General features: G+C 38.1%; 1 protein-coding gene across 4 annotated transcripts in view; it reads right to left on the reverse strand.

Moving 5' to 3' along the window:
- The window catches only part of LOC136863938 (serine/threonine-protein phosphatase 2A 56 kDa regulatory subunit delta isoform), a 766,800-nt gene that overhangs the window by 368,858 nt on the left and 381,180 nt on the right, over window positions 1-16,762 (reverse strand). The gene's annotated exons all lie outside the window — the stretch shown is intronic.

Consider the following 16,762-nt stretch of genomic DNA (forward strand, 5'->3'; position numbering starts at 1 on the left):
GGGTAATCGCATGAACGGGATAGTAAATAAAGGTTTTTCGTATGGTTATGAGGGTATTTAGGAATTGTTGTCAAGGAATTATAAGTCACTGATAAAACCCCAATTAGCCTGGGCTGAGGAGCTCAGATGGTTGAGGAGCTGGCCTTCTAACTCCAACTTAGCTCAGTCCGGTAATATTTGAAGGTGCTAAAATACGTTACCGTCATATCAGTAAATTTTCTGGCATGTAAAACAACACCTGCAGGACTAAATTCCGGCACCTCGGTGTCTCCAGAAACACTAAAAACAAGGTTAGTGGGACGTAAAAACCAATAACATTATTGTTATTGAAACCCCATTTACAGTAGTGTATGGGATGCTCACCAGGAATACTTGATAAAAGAACTGGAAAAGATTCTCAAGGGAAAGCAGCACAATTTGTTCTGGGTGATTTCCGACAAAAGAATACTGTTATGAAAATGTTGCAAACTTTGGGGAGGGAAGACTTGGAAGTAAGGACACGTACAGCACAACTAAGCAGAATGTTTCAAGCAGTCAGTTGAGAGATGGCTTGGAATGAAATTTTTTTTTTTTTGCTAGTTGTTTTACGTTGCACCGACACAGATAGGTCTTATGGCGACGATGGGACAGGGAAGGGCTAGGAGTGGGAAGGAAGCAGCCGTGGCCTTAATTAAGGTACAGCACCAGCATTTGCCTGGTGTGAAAATGGGAAACCACGGAAAACCATTTTCAGGGCTGCCGACAGTGGGGTTCGAACCTACTATCTCCTGAATACTGGATACTGGCCGCACTTAAGCGACTGCAGCTATCTAGCTCGGTTGGAATGACATTAGTAGACAAATAAGCATAAGTGGAGATTTTTAAAGTAGGTATGATCCTAAAAGGAATACAAAGTTGGAATTCCACAGGGCAAATTGGGACAAATACTTATTCAGAAGGAGAGGAGTTAGCGATTGGAATAATTCATCAAGGAAGATACTTGATAAATTTCTAACTATTTTGGAATCATTTAAGTAAAGTAAATAACTGATTAGGAATCTGCCACCTGTGTGACAGCCCTAAATGCAGATCAATTGTGACTGAATTGAACTGGTGATGAGTATTGGGGGTGGGGGGATAACACTTACCTGCTAAAGTCCTGTTGCGTCCTGTTGCCACATCAAACCATCAAAACATACATTTACATTGGCATTAATCATTTGCATTTCTGATCTGTCAACCGTTTCTTTCTTTCTTTCTTTTTTTTTCAGTCTATCCCTACCAACTGCCTTAGTGCTTCTCAATGTCTATAATTTAATTTAAGAATTTAAGATGGCATCAGCGAAGGATGTAAGTGAAGATAACTCCTGGTTCTCTTGCAAAATAATCGGGAATAAGTGTGGTGTAAACAAGAAGCGAGTGCAGAATGGTATTCAGTGTGAAAAGTGTCTAATTTGGAACAATTTTGAGTGTATATGTAGTGCTGGTTTTGCTAAAAATGAAGATACTTGGACCTGTGTGAGCTGCGGCGAGAGCAATTTGAATAGCGGTAACAAACGTAGGCCTACAACGGTCAACGAATCGCTGGCGTCTCATTCCATGGAGGATGGAGGTAATGATAATGTACTTGTAATTCTCGCTTTATTGCAACAGGATTTACAAGCATTAAAAGCGGAGAATGAGATTTTAAAGGAGAAGGTATATTTACTGGAATCAAAAGTACTGGTTAACACTCAGAACACAGGTGGCTCCGTGAATTCTAGCGCGTGGTGTCAAGTTGCTTCAGATTCTAGCAGGAAAAGTGTACAGTTAAATAAGGACAACTTTGTAATTGATACCAAAAATAGATTTTCAGCCCTGAGGGAAATAAGCAATACGCAAGGACTTATCCGTATGGGAAGCAGTCAAACGTATGGCACAAACTCCGTTACGAGACGTGGCAATGTTAGGCCTAAAATCCCACACAGTGCACAGGCGAAAGTGTCAAACATTCTTATATTTGGCGATAGCCAGGCGAGGGGAATTGCGAAGGAAATGAACAATGAAGATATTGCAGCATCGGCCGTCATCTATCCTGGGGCCCAAATCAAGAAGATACTGGAAAAAATGGAGCAGGCAGCAAGAAATCTCGGAAGTCATGTTGCAGTAGTGATCATCCGCGGGACAAACGACGTTGCTCACAACGACGCTGAGAATGCTACTTCTCAACTTAAATGAACACTAGGTAAGCTGACTCACACTAACATCTTTGTAGTGAACGTGCTCCACAGGCATGATATTAGAGACTCGTGTGTGAACACTGAAGTGGACAAAGTTAATACAGATATGGTAAAAATTTGTAAACATTTTTGTAATACTCAGATAATTGAATGCAGCAGTATCGAGAGACACTGTCACACAAAGCATCTAAACAATTCAGGTAAACGAAAGACTGCAAATATTGTTCTAGATTTTATTAATCATAAGATATGTACTGTACAAAAGGCAACTCCCTTGAGTTATAATACTGACCAGGAAAATTAGTAGAAAAAGCCAGCTGTACTTCAAGCTGGCTCAGTCAACTAGAAAATGAAACTCAGGAAAGTAAGGAATTTCAAGTTACCCAATTGCAACAGTCAAGTTTTAGGGAGGAAGGGGGTCTGAGATTGCTCTCGGTAAACTGTCAGAGTGAAATAAATAAACAATTAAAATTCGGTACATTGATGGAATCTTATGAGAATGATGTGGTGATAGGAGTGGAATCGTGGTTGAGAGAAGGGGTGGGTAACAGAGAAGTATTTCCAGAAGGTTATACAGTCTATCGTAGAGACCGAGGAGATAAAATGGGAGGGAGGGGGGGTGTTTATTCTGGTAAAGGAAACTTATTGTTCACATGAATGGTTTACCGATGAAAGGGATGAAATATTAGGGATAAAATTAGTTTGTGATAATATGAAGGAGATGGATATTATAGGAACATATAGGCCTGGAAGAGAGGAGAGAGACATGGAAATATTTGAGAAAATAGATTATATTCATAAAAACAATAATATTGATACGGTAATAATTGGGGGAGATCTAAACTTGCCTGAAGTTGAATGGAATGGAACTGCAAGTGAAGCCCATGAACAGAAATTGGCAAATAAGTTAATTTGGGAGGTAGGATTTACACAAGTAGTACAAGAACCGACACGTCTCAATAACTCGCTAGACGTATTCTTGGTTAAACCATGGGAAATTGTTGATAAAACTTAGGTAATTGAAGGAATAGGTGACCATAAGGCTGTAATAATGGATGTAGGACTGGTACCAAAAAGGTTTAATAAGAGGGTCACACACGACAAGAAATTGTACAGAAAAACTAAAGTTGATGAATTTGGGACTTACCTTAAATCACAATTCACTTGTTGGATAAGTGAAGGGAGTAATGTGGATACACTTTGTGCTAAATTCAAAGGAATCATTTGGGAAGGAGAGAAGAGATTTGTACCTGTTAAGAAGGGTAAAATGACCTCAGACCCTGTTTATTATACAAGGGAAATAAGAAAATTATAAAGAAAATGTAGAATAGTAAACAGGAAAATTAGAGAGGGTGGGGACAGTAGAGAAACTAGAAAATAGCTAATGAGGGAACTGAACAGAGTGAAAAAGGAAGCAAAAGAGAATTATATGAATGGCATATTTCAAGAGGGTAATGACCACAAATGGAAATGGAAAAAGCTGTATTCATATATTAGGAGATGATCAAAGCACTAGGAGAGGTAGGACAACAGTGAATGTACAGGGTACTAAATAGAATCTGGAAAGGGAATGTAATACCCAATGACCGGAAGCAAGGAGTCATCATCCCATTGTTGAAGAAAGGTGATAGATAGAAATGTACCCACTACAGAGGTATAACTCTGCTGTCACATGGCCTCAAAATCTACAAATTCATCCTTGAGAGCAGGACTAGAAAATATGTTAAACCTACACTTTAAGAGGAACAACATGGATTTAGACCTCATAGATCAACTATAGACCCCATTTTTGCCACCAGAATGCTCTATGAGAAGTATTGGGAAAATGGTAAAACACTTATAACAGTTTTTCTGGACACCGAGAAAGCTTATGACCATGTACCACGCAGGCATATATGGGCATGTTTGAGACATAAGAAAGTGCCCGATGACATCATAGTGCGAGTACAACAATTATATGATGAAACCAAGTGTTGTGTCCAGGTCCAGGATGGAAGATCAGGTTGGTTTGAAACAAAGAGTGGAGTCTAGCAAGGAAGTTGTCTTTCGCCACTTCTCTTCATAATCATAACGGATGAAGTTTTAAAAGTGGTTAAGAGAAAGGATCCAACAACTAAAGCCCTGGTTTTTGCTTATGATGTAATGGTATGGGGAGAGACGGAAGCTGAAGTACAAACTAGACTAGATCTCTGGCATGAAGCTTTTACAACCTTAGGTCTCAAAATCAGCAAAACGAAGACAGTTGGCTTGGTGATGAGTAGAAACTCTCCAACTGTTCATCTAAGACTTGGAGATGAGGAGATGGATATTGTAGACAACTTCCAGTATTTTGGTATTCTGTCATCAGACAATACCATACATCAAGAGATTTGTTGCGTGTCCCCTCCGCCGCCTGCAAGATCCGCAACCCGCCCAGCATCGACGCTTCTAGATACCACGAGGTGTAGACTGCAGCGTGCTGACGTAATTCTGTGTGACGTCAGTCAGCGGATATAAATTGGGCGACATTTTCTCCACTGAAGGCACTCCCACAGGGTCCAGCGATCAGACTACACCGTATGTCAGACACGGACGTACCCTCTTGAAAAGTGTTCTGAACAGGTGGACTAATTCTGGTTGGGAGGTTTCACCTCAGGACATCTCCGCCTCAAGTATCCTGCCTCCCGTATCACCAACATGCATCCTGTCCTAGCATTCTGCTACTCACGAACTTTACCACAAGTTCCCTGCAAGTTCTCCAACTTCGGCCTAGCATTCTGCTACCACGAACTTTAATCCAAGTTCCCTGTATAATTCTACAAACTACAGATAGTCATCAGCTATCACGGACATTGGTTACTTCAGGCATCCTATCTTATCAAGATAGACAGCATTGTACATATGAATATTAATATATATGATTGTATTTTTTTAACAGACTATTAGTCTACTAGTTTAGGCCATTATTTAAGGTGTGCAGCGCTTCAAGCATCAAGTCAGTTTTCGTTCCTTTTTTGTATATACCGTGTAAAGATTTACAAATAATAAACTTTTATGTTTTGCTTTGTATATCGAGTTCCTTGTATACAACAAGATTAGCAACAGAATACAGAAAGCTTCCAAATTCTGTCACGCTGTACGTTAAATACTTTGGGATAAAATATTTCCGTTAGCCTCCAAGATCAGCTTGTACAAAATATATCTAGTACCTATATTGACATATGGCATGGAAGCAGCAACACTTACTGGACCAACAAAGAGTCGTCTTAAGGCAACAGAAATGAAGTTCCTCCGTTCTTGTCTACAAAAAAACAAAAGTGGATAACATAAGGAATGGAGATATCCGACAACAGCTTGGATTGGAAAGAAGCTTGCTGGAGACTCTAGAAGTGAAGAGATTGCAATGGTATGGTCACATGAAAAGAATGAACCCTCACAGGTCTCTCGAACATACTTTGAACACAATGTTCCTGGAAAGAGACCAAGAGGAAGACCTTGTGATGTTTGGGAAAAACAGATACCTACTGAAGGACCTTGAAATAAGAGATGTGAACTGGTGTCACATATATCAGCAGCATCTGTGGATGGATAGAACAAACTGGAGGAGGCTCGTACACAAACGCACCCAGCTTGCTGGAGCAAAAAAATGATGATGAGGAGGAGGAGGAGGAGGAGGAATCAAAAAGGAAAAGGAATCCAAATTCCTACCATGGTGGGAGAATGGGGTGAATACTATTTAACAGATACCGAGAAAGCAAATCTATTTAGTAGGGAATTCAGAGATTCAGTAGAAGATTGTCAGGAGTTGGAATATGAAACAGAAGATAGAGAAGGAGAGACACATAGGGAAACAAGAAGCTTCTCATTCACAAATGAAGATATTTTCAGAGAAATCCAACTGCTTCAGCAAGGAAAAGCAGCAGGAAGTGATCAAATTACTGGGGAGGTATTAAAGACAATGGGGTGGTACACAGCGCCTTACTTAAAAATTATCTTTGACTATGTCATAAATAATAGTGTAATACCAAAGGAATGGAAGGAATCTATAATAATACCAATTTATAAAGGAAAGGGTGATAAAAGGAAACTGGAGAACTATAGACCAATCAGCCTGACCAATATAGTTTGTAAAATACTGGAGAGTTTAATAGCAAAGTACATCAGAGGGATATGTGATGATAAAAATTGGTTCATGAGCAGCCAGTATGGATTTAGAAAGAAATTTTCTTGTGAGGCACAACTGGTGAGATTTCAGCAGGACATATCAGATCAGTTGGATTCAGGAGGCCAGTTAGATTGCATAGCCATAGATCTTTCCAAAGCCCTTGATAGAATGGAACATGGAATATTATTAAAGAAATTGGAGGGAATAGGATATAAGGGTTACACATTGGATAAGAACATTTCTAAATTCAAAGGTTCAGAAAATCGAAGTAGGAAATAATGTATCACAGGAAGAGGAAATTTGGAAGGGAATTGCACAGGGTAGTATAATCGGTCTGTTACTTTTCTTAATATATGCAAATGAATTAGGAAACAATATAACATCAAAAATAAGATTGTATGCAGATGACATAATTGTTAATAGGGAAATAAATAACATTGAGGATTGTTCAGAATTACAAAGGGACTTTGAGAGTATCCAACAATGGGTTGAAGAAAATAATATGAAGATAAATGGAGGCAAATCAACTGTTACAACATTTACAAACAGGAGTTTTAAAACTGAATTTGAATATACTTTGGATGAGGTAGTTATCCCAAAAGATGCCAAGTGCAAATACTTAGGTGTGAGATTTGAAAGTAATCTGCACTGGAAGGGTCATGTTGATGACATTGCTGGGAAAGCATACAGATCATTATATGTCATAATGAGGCTACTTGAAGGATGCAAGAAAGAATTAAAAGAGAAAAGTTACTTAAGTATGGTTCGTCCATTATTGGAATATGCAAACAGTGTTTGGGATCCTCACCAAGAATACCTAATAAAAGAAATTGATAGTGTGCAGAGGAAAGCAGCAAGATTTGTAACAGGGGATTTCAGGTGAAAAAGAAGTGTATCAGAAATGTTAGAGGAACTTGGGTGGGAAACTTTAAGTAAGAGAAGGGAGAAAACTAGACTTACAAAATTATATAGAGCCTATACAGGAGAAGAAGCAAGCGGAGAAATCCGCGAGAGGCTTCAGTTGGAAAATAATTATATCGGCAGGACTGACCACAAGTATAAAATTAGAAGGAATTTTAGCAGAAGTGATTGGGGTAAATTTTCATTCATTGGGAAGGGTGTGAAGGAGTGGAACAGTGTTTGATCCTTTCCCAAAATCTGTACAGATATTCAAGAAGAGAATAAACAGCAACAGAGAAAATAAAATGAAATGTTAGAGGGCATTCGACCAGTGCAGGTTATTTTAAATTAAAAAATGTGTGTGAATAAATTAATTCCATCCCCTGGTCTATGAAGTTTGGACAGTCGAAGTAGGGGACTGCCTGTAGGGGTGAAGTACAGTGGGAACTTCAAGGGCCCTGGGACCACTACGGTAGCTGTGAAGGCCCTTCAGGAACTCTGAAAAGTGGCGGCGAAGGGGTTCTGGTTAAGACGCAGCAGGTCGTTATACTACTTAGGTTCCAATATGAGCACGAAATAAATAAATAAATGCAATGTAAATTTTAATCTTATACCAGTTGTATAGTATTATTTGAAGTAATTCCACATACTGTATATGAGTTGACTATGTTTGTAAGTACAGGAGATATTATAAGTAGAATTTTGTAAATAATATAAATTTATTAAGGATGAGCTCTGTTTAATAGAAAAAATTGTTAGCGTAAATTGTATAATATTGCATTCTAGGAAAATTTTCTTCTTCTCTTGTTAATTTAAAATTTAGTGCTTGACAGTAATGTATTTTAGTGCACCATTTGCCACCAAGGTAGACACCTCATTTGCAAATAAAGAGATTTTGATTTGATTTGACATACTCCCCTTTTTTCTCCATGTATGAAAATCAGGTCAAATGTTGATCTGCCTTTCCTAAAGCCATATTGCTGTTCTTCCATTTTCTTTTCTAACTTTATCCTCAATCTTCCTTCCAATATCCCCTCCTATATCTGCTTGATTATACTGTCAAGGTTACCAGTGCAGCATTACGAGAATGGTAAAACCCGGATGACCAGAAAAGGCAATCAGATGCATTTATGTTACCAATTGGGCTACAGTGAGAATTGATGGTAGAATAAGTTCTTGGTTCAAGGTACTTACAGGGGTTGGAGAAGACTGGATGTAATCTTTCACCTTTGTTGTTTGTAGTTCAAATGCATCATCATCTAATGAAATGTATAAAGTTTGGTGGAAATGTAGTAACCAGTTCGGCCTATGCCATGTTTTGGTATTAATGGCAGACTTTGCTGAAAACCAGCTATCTGATATCTTGGAACTTGAAAATAGGTGCAATGAGTATATGATATGATAATTAGCATTTCCAAGACTAAAGTCATGTCAGAAAGGAAGAAACCTCAGAGCACTGAATGTCAGGTTGAGAATACAAAATTGGAAGAGGCAGATCATACAAAGTACTTCGGATAGGTATTCTCCCAGGATGGTAAGCGAGACTGTTTCAAAGTGCGCAAAGCTAATGTAGTGAGCTCACAGTGATCAACAGTACTCTGTATGAAAGAAGTAAGCTCCTGGACAACAAATTGTTTTTGACTAGTTGTTCTGTAGATGATTGAAAGCTTGTTGGACTCAGGATATTTTATTCATAAGTTAGAAATAACAGACATGAAAGTACTGCGAATGATTGGTGGTACAAACAGGTGGAAACCTGACATACAATGCTCTTAGGTTTCTTCCTTACTGACATAACTTTAGTCTTGGAAATGCTAATTATCATATCATACTCGCTGCGCCTGATGGTAAAAGGTAGGGACCCTCGTATTAAAGGTAAGTGTAAAAAGTGGTAAATGAAGAAAAGGAAAAAAGGTTGGGAGAGATTCACTCAAGAGTTGGAAAAGGATGTTGTTTGGATCGATAAAAAATATGAGAAAAGAAAAAATCTACACAAAACAAGTGAAGGAAGAGAGTGGAAATGTAATAAAAAGACCCAGAGGAGATAAAGAATAGGTGGAAAGATTTCGATGAACTCCTGAATGTGAGAAATGATGCAGAAGATAATGTGGTGGTAACTGAGGATGATCCTGAAATGGAGAGTGAAACTGCAATGGCACAGGTAGAAATGGCTGTTAAACAAATTAAGACAGGAAAATCAGCATGGATGGATGAAATATGCGTGGAAATGATATACACAGCAGGACCTATTGGTCTACATTGGTTATATAGGCTGCTAAGTGCTAAGGTGTAGTAATATCAGTATTTAAGAAAGGTGACAGGAAGGTATGTTACAATTATCGAGGATTAGAGCAGATAATTACTGATGTTTGAGGACTCAAATTTTTGTGAAGAAAGAGAATTAAGTCCACACTCTGGCTGTTCAAGCTGCTTCGGCGCTGTTGGATCACCAATCATGCTGCACGAAAATTCCTTTCACTAATTGCACTTGATCCCAAAAATTAATTTGTTTGTCTCTTTGTAAAGCCTGAGTTCGACCCGAGACCAGAAGAATTTTGTCAGTTTAAGCCGGATCTAATTCAAGATTTCTAGAGGTTAGTAACCGAAAGCAAAGGTGGTGCAATTAACCACTCTATCCCTCCAGGTTTGTAAGACAGCAATGTGCCTGGGCACAGCTCTTGTCATATTTAGATTGTGATGCTCTAGACCAGCTGTGATCAATATGCTTAAAATTTCAAAAGTTATTCTGGTCTTCAAAAGTGGCGACAAACATCTTCCCCAAAATTACCATGCAGTCTCAATTGTTCCCATATTATCTAAAATAGTTGAATCGGTTATTTACAGTCAACTTAGTAACAACTTTGAAACTCGCGCCCTGTTGTCTAGTAATCAATATGGATTCTGATGGGGTAAAAGTACTACCTCTGCTGTTCTGGAAATTGCTAATCAAACTTTAGCAGCCTTTGAAAATAGGAAAATGGTTTCTCTGGTTTTATGTGATTTGGGTAAAGAGTTTGACTGTATAAATCATGACATTTTGTTAGGAAAACTTCAGTATTATGGCATAAATAGTCCCACTTTGTATGTAATTACAATATATTTAAGTAACAGATGCCAGTTTGTAGCAATTAAAAATAGACATTCCACACTGAAAGATGTTATGACAGGCGTTCCACAAGGATCTGTACTTGGCCCATTTCTCATTAATGTTGCTTTTAATGACCTACCACAAAATGTTCTGTCACAATCAGTTGTATCATATGCAGATGACAACACTAACATGAATCAGGACGTATTAAGTCTGCAAGAGATGACACAAGAAGCTCTTAGGACTGCAATAAAATGGTTTTAATCTAATGAACTACTCTGCATCGAGAATAAAACTCAACATCTTCTGTTAGGATTGTCCAATAATATAGAAATTCAGTCAGTTAAGCTACTGGGTATTTATACTGATACCAAATTAAGCTCGAAAGTACATGTCAATCATGTCTGTAAAAAGATATCATGGGTCCCATATTTTATGTGGAAATTGAGGGAATTAGTAACAGCAGAATATTCAGAATGGCATATTTCAGACTCTTCCAGTCCCATATTTCATATGGGCTGCTATTGTGGGGGGCTATTCATCTTATGTCCATAATGTATCGCTAATACTGAAGAAGCTTGTTCTGTAATGTGTAAAGCTGGTTTTTTGAGCACTGTTGTCCCATTTTTAACGTGCTTAAAACATTAACAATTATAATTCTATATATTTTTATCTCATTATTGTATGTTAAAAACCATATGGATGAACTTACCATCAGGGAAAACAACCACCAACACAATACTCAAAATAGGGATAATACTGATGTCCTAAGAAAACAGGTAACTCACATAAAGTAAATAGTATAATATTTTTTTAAAAATAAATTGCCATTCTCTGCACAGGACATGTCCATCAATAATTTTTAAAGAAAACTGTATAACTGGATGTTGGAAAATCCATTTTATGATGGTAAAGGAATTCTTGGAAATGAAATTTGATAATATTGACTTGTAATAACTGTATATACATGATAATAGAAAAAAATATTGTAATACTGAATGACAAAAGCTATTTCATGCAAATGATCAATGGTAAATAAATATTCTTAACAGAAGCATTTCCTTTTACATTTAGAACATTTTCAAAATATTCCTTCCTCCTCTCCAGTGATTCCATGGGATCTAGTATGAATTCACCTGATTTATCTAAAACACTATTCATTTCCTTTTTCTCCCCTCCCCTTCTAAGACTCTTTACTGCAGTCCAGAAGGGTTCCCCTCCTGCTTGACCAAGCCTTTTGTGGTTATTACCAAAGTCTTCCCACGACTTCCAGAATTCAACAATAATTTTTGTTCTGTTTCTTTCATCTACATACAATTTCCTCTCCATATCAGTCCTTGTTTTGAGCCATTCTTGTTAAGTTTACAGGCTGCTGCCACTTAATCATTCCACGAAGGTGTTTGCTTTCTCACATTTTTACACACAACTGTTCCTAGGCATGCCCTTACTGTTTCCGCTACAGTATCCCTGTATGTCACCAATTCTCTGTCTATATCCTGAACCTGCTTACTGTCTACTGTTTGAAACTTTTCACTAATCATATCCATGTACTTCTGTATAATTTCCTTGTCCTAGAGATTCTCTACCCTTATTTTGTCTGCAGAGAGATTTCACTTTCTGCATCCTAGGCCTACAGATACAAAGTTCCTACAGATCACATAGCAGGGCATGCCAGTGCTTCAAGAACCCGACTTTGAAAAGGTTAATAATTTGGTAATCAGCTGCAGAGACTTGCTTGATCTCTTCAGATTACTTGAAAGTTCTGCAATACTACACTGAGAAGAAATTACATCCGCTGGGCATAAAATGAAGGCATGTTTTCCTTTCCTTTCCTTCCTGGTAATTCACTGTGACTGATTAACAAGCATTTCAGAATACTTCAAGACTGACTCAGAGAAGAAAATATAACTAAAGTTTTCTAGTAAGAATTTTGAATATGAAACATTATGAAATGTTTTCATGCTACTTCATTATTAATTAGGTATATAATATGCTTCATTAGATGTTCACATGACAATCATAATTACCAAACGTAAACAAGGAATAATATCTACAGCACAAATGTAGAATGATTGCCTTGAGGGATACACACTCCGTTGAAATCAGGTTAAACAATAAGCCTCTAATTAAAGTAAAGGTACTGGTCCTATCAGTTCATTCACTTCAGCACTCAAATATCACCTGCAGGGTAACTGCTTTCACAGTATGAAGAATAAATGAAGAAATGCAGGTAATGCTGCTGTTATTAACTTGTAAATAGTTTTAAAATGTATGTTGATGTATCACAGGTAGTTTCCTTACTTTCATTACTTCCTCTGTTACAGATTTCTGTTCTGTCTATTGTAAATTAGCACATGCTGTTTAAGTGTTAAATACTGTTTGATTGTATAATGTTCATTATTGTATGAAAATTATTGCATTTTTAAGATTACTGTAAGTGTTAAGAAATTACACGGTTTGCAATGTCCTAATACGTAACTGAACAGTCCATGGAAGCTCAATGAATGAACGAATGGTTTAGCTTCAGGGATTATATTACTTTTAGGACTTCACTTTATACAGAAAGACCTGTCATTAGTGCATACCAACCAAAACAGAGGCACATACATATCACAAGTGCTCCATTTAAGCAGACTAAAATATGTCAGACTCTTTTATTAACTGTTGTTTGAGTCATCAGGCCATAGAATGGTTTGATGCAGCTCTCCATGCCACCCTATCCTGTGCTAACCTTTTCATTTCAATGTAACTATTGCATCCTACATCTGCTCTAATCTGTTTGTCATATTCATACCTTGGTCTAACCCAACTGTTCTTACCGCCTACACTTCCTTCAAAAAGCAACTGAACAAGTCCTGGGTGTCTTAAGACGTGTCCTATGATTCTGTATCTTCTTCTCGACAAATTTAGCCAAATCGACCTCCTCTCACCAATTCGATTCAGTACCTCTTCATTCTTGATTCTGTCTATCCTTCTCAACTTCAGCATTCTTCTGTAACACCACATTTCAAAAGCTTCTATTCTCTTTCTTTCTGAGCTAGTTATCATCCATGTTTCACTTCCATACAATGCCACACTCCATAAAAAAATAGTCTTCAGAAACATCCTTCTAATTCCTGTATCAATGTTTGAAGTGAGCAAATTTCTTTTCTTAAGAGAGCTCTTCCTTGCTTGTGCTAGTCTGCATTTTATATCCTTCTAACTTCTGCCATCATTAGTTATTTTACAACCCAAGTAACAATATTCATCAACTTCCTTTAAGACTTCCTTTCCTAATCTAATATTTCCTACACCACATGCCTTTGTTCGACTGCACTCCATTACCTTTGTTTTGGACTTATTTATTTTCATCTTGTACTCCTTACCCAAGACTTCATCCATACCATTCAGCGACTTCAAGAGCTTCTGCAGAATCAGATAAAATATCAATATCATGGGAAAATCTCTAGGTTTTGATTTCCTCTCCCTGGATTGTGATTTCCTTTCCAAATTCCTCTTTGATTTCCTTTACTGCCAGTTCTATGTAAACACTGAAAAGGAGGGGGGACAAACTGCAGCCTTGCCTCACTCCTGTCTGGATTGCTGCTTCATTTTCAAAGCCCTCCATTCTTATCACTGCAGACTGATTTTTATACAGATTGTAGATAATTCTTCGTTCTCAGTATCTGATTCCAATCACCTTCAGAATTTTAAATAGCTTGGTCCAATCAACATTATCGAATGCCTTTTCTAGGCCTACGAATGCAGTGTACGTGGGTTTGTCCTTAATTTCATCCTCTAAGATCAAACGTAAAGTCAGGATTGCTTCACGTGTTCCAACATTTCTTATGAAGCCAAACTGATCTCCCAACTAAGCTTCAACTTGTCATTCCATTCTTCCATAAATAATACATGTTAAAATTTTGCAGGCATGGAATACTAAACTAATGGTGCGGTAGTTTTCACATTTGGCAGCACCGGCAATCTTGGGAATGGGTATAACAACATTCTGCCAAAAATCAGCTGGCACTTCTCCTGTCTCATGCATCTTACACACTAGATGGAATAACATTTTCATGCTGGTTTCTCCTAAGGCAGTCAGTAATTCAGGGGAAATGTAATCAATTCCACGTGCATTGTTCCTATTTAGGTCTCACACAACTCTTGTCAAACTCTGACCTCAAAATTGGCTCTCCCATTTCATCAGCATCAACAGCCTCTTCTTGTTCCAGAACAAAATCATCTACGTCTTTACCTTGATACAACTGTTGGATATGTTCCTGCCATCTTCCTGCTTTGACTTCTTTCTCCAGAAGTGGCTTTCCATCTGAGCTCTTAATATTCATACACCTAGGTTTCCTTTCTCCAAAAGTTTCCTTGATTTTCCTGTATGCAGCATCTAACTTTCCTAGGACCATACAACCTTCAATATCCTTGCACTTCTCCTTCAGCCATTCTTCCTTACCTACCTTGCACTTTCTATCCTCTTCATTCTTTAATCGTCTGTATTCTTTTCTGCCCTCTTCATTTCTAGCATTCTTGTATTTTTGTCTTTCATCAATCACGTCTAGTATCTCCTGAGTTATCCACTGATTCTTAGTTGATCTTTTCTTCCTTCCTAACATTTCTTCAGCAGCTGTACCGACTTTATTTTTCATGACTACCTACTCTTCCTCTATTATGTTTCCTTCAGCCTTTTCATTTAGTCCTTGTGCAACATGTTCCTTGAAACAATCCCTCACACTAATTTCTTTCAACTTGTCTACATCCCATCTCCTTATATTCCTTCCTTTCTTCAATTTCTTTAACTTCAGATGGCATTTCAAGACCAACAAGTTGTGGTCAGAGTCCACGTCTGCTCCTGGGAAAGTTTTGCAATCCAACACCTGGTTTCTGAATCTCTGCCTTGTAACGGCCACTCACCTAGTTATGACTGCCGTCATCACGAAGTCTACTTGTCTTGCTCTACTCACTGCCATCAACACTCATGTAACCAGCCTTGTACATTCGCTGCCGTCTCTCCTTGCGCCCGTCCTGCTGAACAGCTTAGGCAACTCCCACCCTTGTGATCTCGTACTCCCCCCCCCCCCCCCTTCCTACTGCCTTCTCTACTGGTTCATTTTTGGAAACTATGTTCATTTATTTCGTTACGTCGAGACTTGCAGTTCGCTATGTCCTTTTGAATCGTTTCATTTGATACATTTTGTAAATGGTCTAGGGATTTCTTGTAAATATGTTATTCGGAATTATTGTCTCATAAATGTATCATGTTACGGAATGCTAAGTTGTGATTTAGGTTATCTTTCAAGTGGAAAGAATACATAGTTTTGATTAAACTTTATTATTCTTTTTATTCCTTCTACCGACCTCTCATTGGTCCCAGCCCTTTTCTCTTTGGATAGCCTGTCAATGAATCTTTATCAATTATTAAGTCATATGGATTGCTGTTTCATGAATTGCTGACTATTAAAACAAGTTTGATTCCATATACACTCCTGATTTGTAACAGCCTAATCATAATGAAGTCTATTCAATACCTTCCAGTGTCTCCAGGTCTCGTCCACGTATACAGCCATTGTTTGTGGTGTTTGAACAAAGTATTAGCAGGGACTAAATCATGATCAGTGCAGAATTCAACCAACCAACTTCCTCATTAGTTTCTTTGTCCCAATCCGAATTCTCCTACTGTATTACCTTCTCTTCCTTGGCCTACCACTGCATTACAGTCTCCCATCACAATTAGATTCTCGTCACCTTTTACATTCTCTTTCTTCATATATTCTTTCGATTTCATCATCTGCTGAACAAGTAGGAATATAGACCTGCGCTCTTGTGGTGGGCATTGGTTTGGTGTCTATTTTGACGACAATAATTCTATAACTATGCTGGTCGTAGTAGCTTACCCGCTGCCCTATCTTCTTATTCATTATTAAACCAACTCCTGCATTTCCCCTATTTGATTTTGTGGTGATAATTTTGTAGTCGCCTGACCACAAATCCTGTTCTTCCTGCCAACGTACTTCACTCATACCAACTACATATAACTTTAGTCTATCCATCTCCCTCCAGATTCTCTAACCTACCACAACGATTCAAACTTCTAACATTCCACGCTCCGACTCGAAGAATGGCAGTATCCATCTTCCTGATGATCGCGCCCTCTCGTGTAGTCCCCACCCGGAGATCCGAATGGGGGACTATTTTACCTCCGGAATATTTTACCCGGGAGGAAGCCATCATCAGTACATCATTCATACAGAGAGAGCTGCATGTCCTCGGGAGTTAGTTACAGCTGTAGTTTCCCATTACTTTCAGCCGTGTAGCAACACAACTAAACCATACTGAGTATTACTAAAAGGCCATATCAGTCAATCATCTAGACTGCCGCCCTTGCAACTTCTGAAAGGCTGCTACTTCCCTTTCGATAAACCATTCGTTAGTCTGGTCTCTAAA

This window comes from Anabrus simplex, chromosome 2 (assembly GCF_040414725.1).
Source record: "Anabrus simplex isolate iqAnaSimp1 chromosome 2, ASM4041472v1, whole genome shotgun sequence".
Lineage (NCBI taxonomy): Eukaryota > Metazoa > Arthropoda > Insecta > Orthoptera > Tettigoniidae > Anabrus > Anabrus simplex.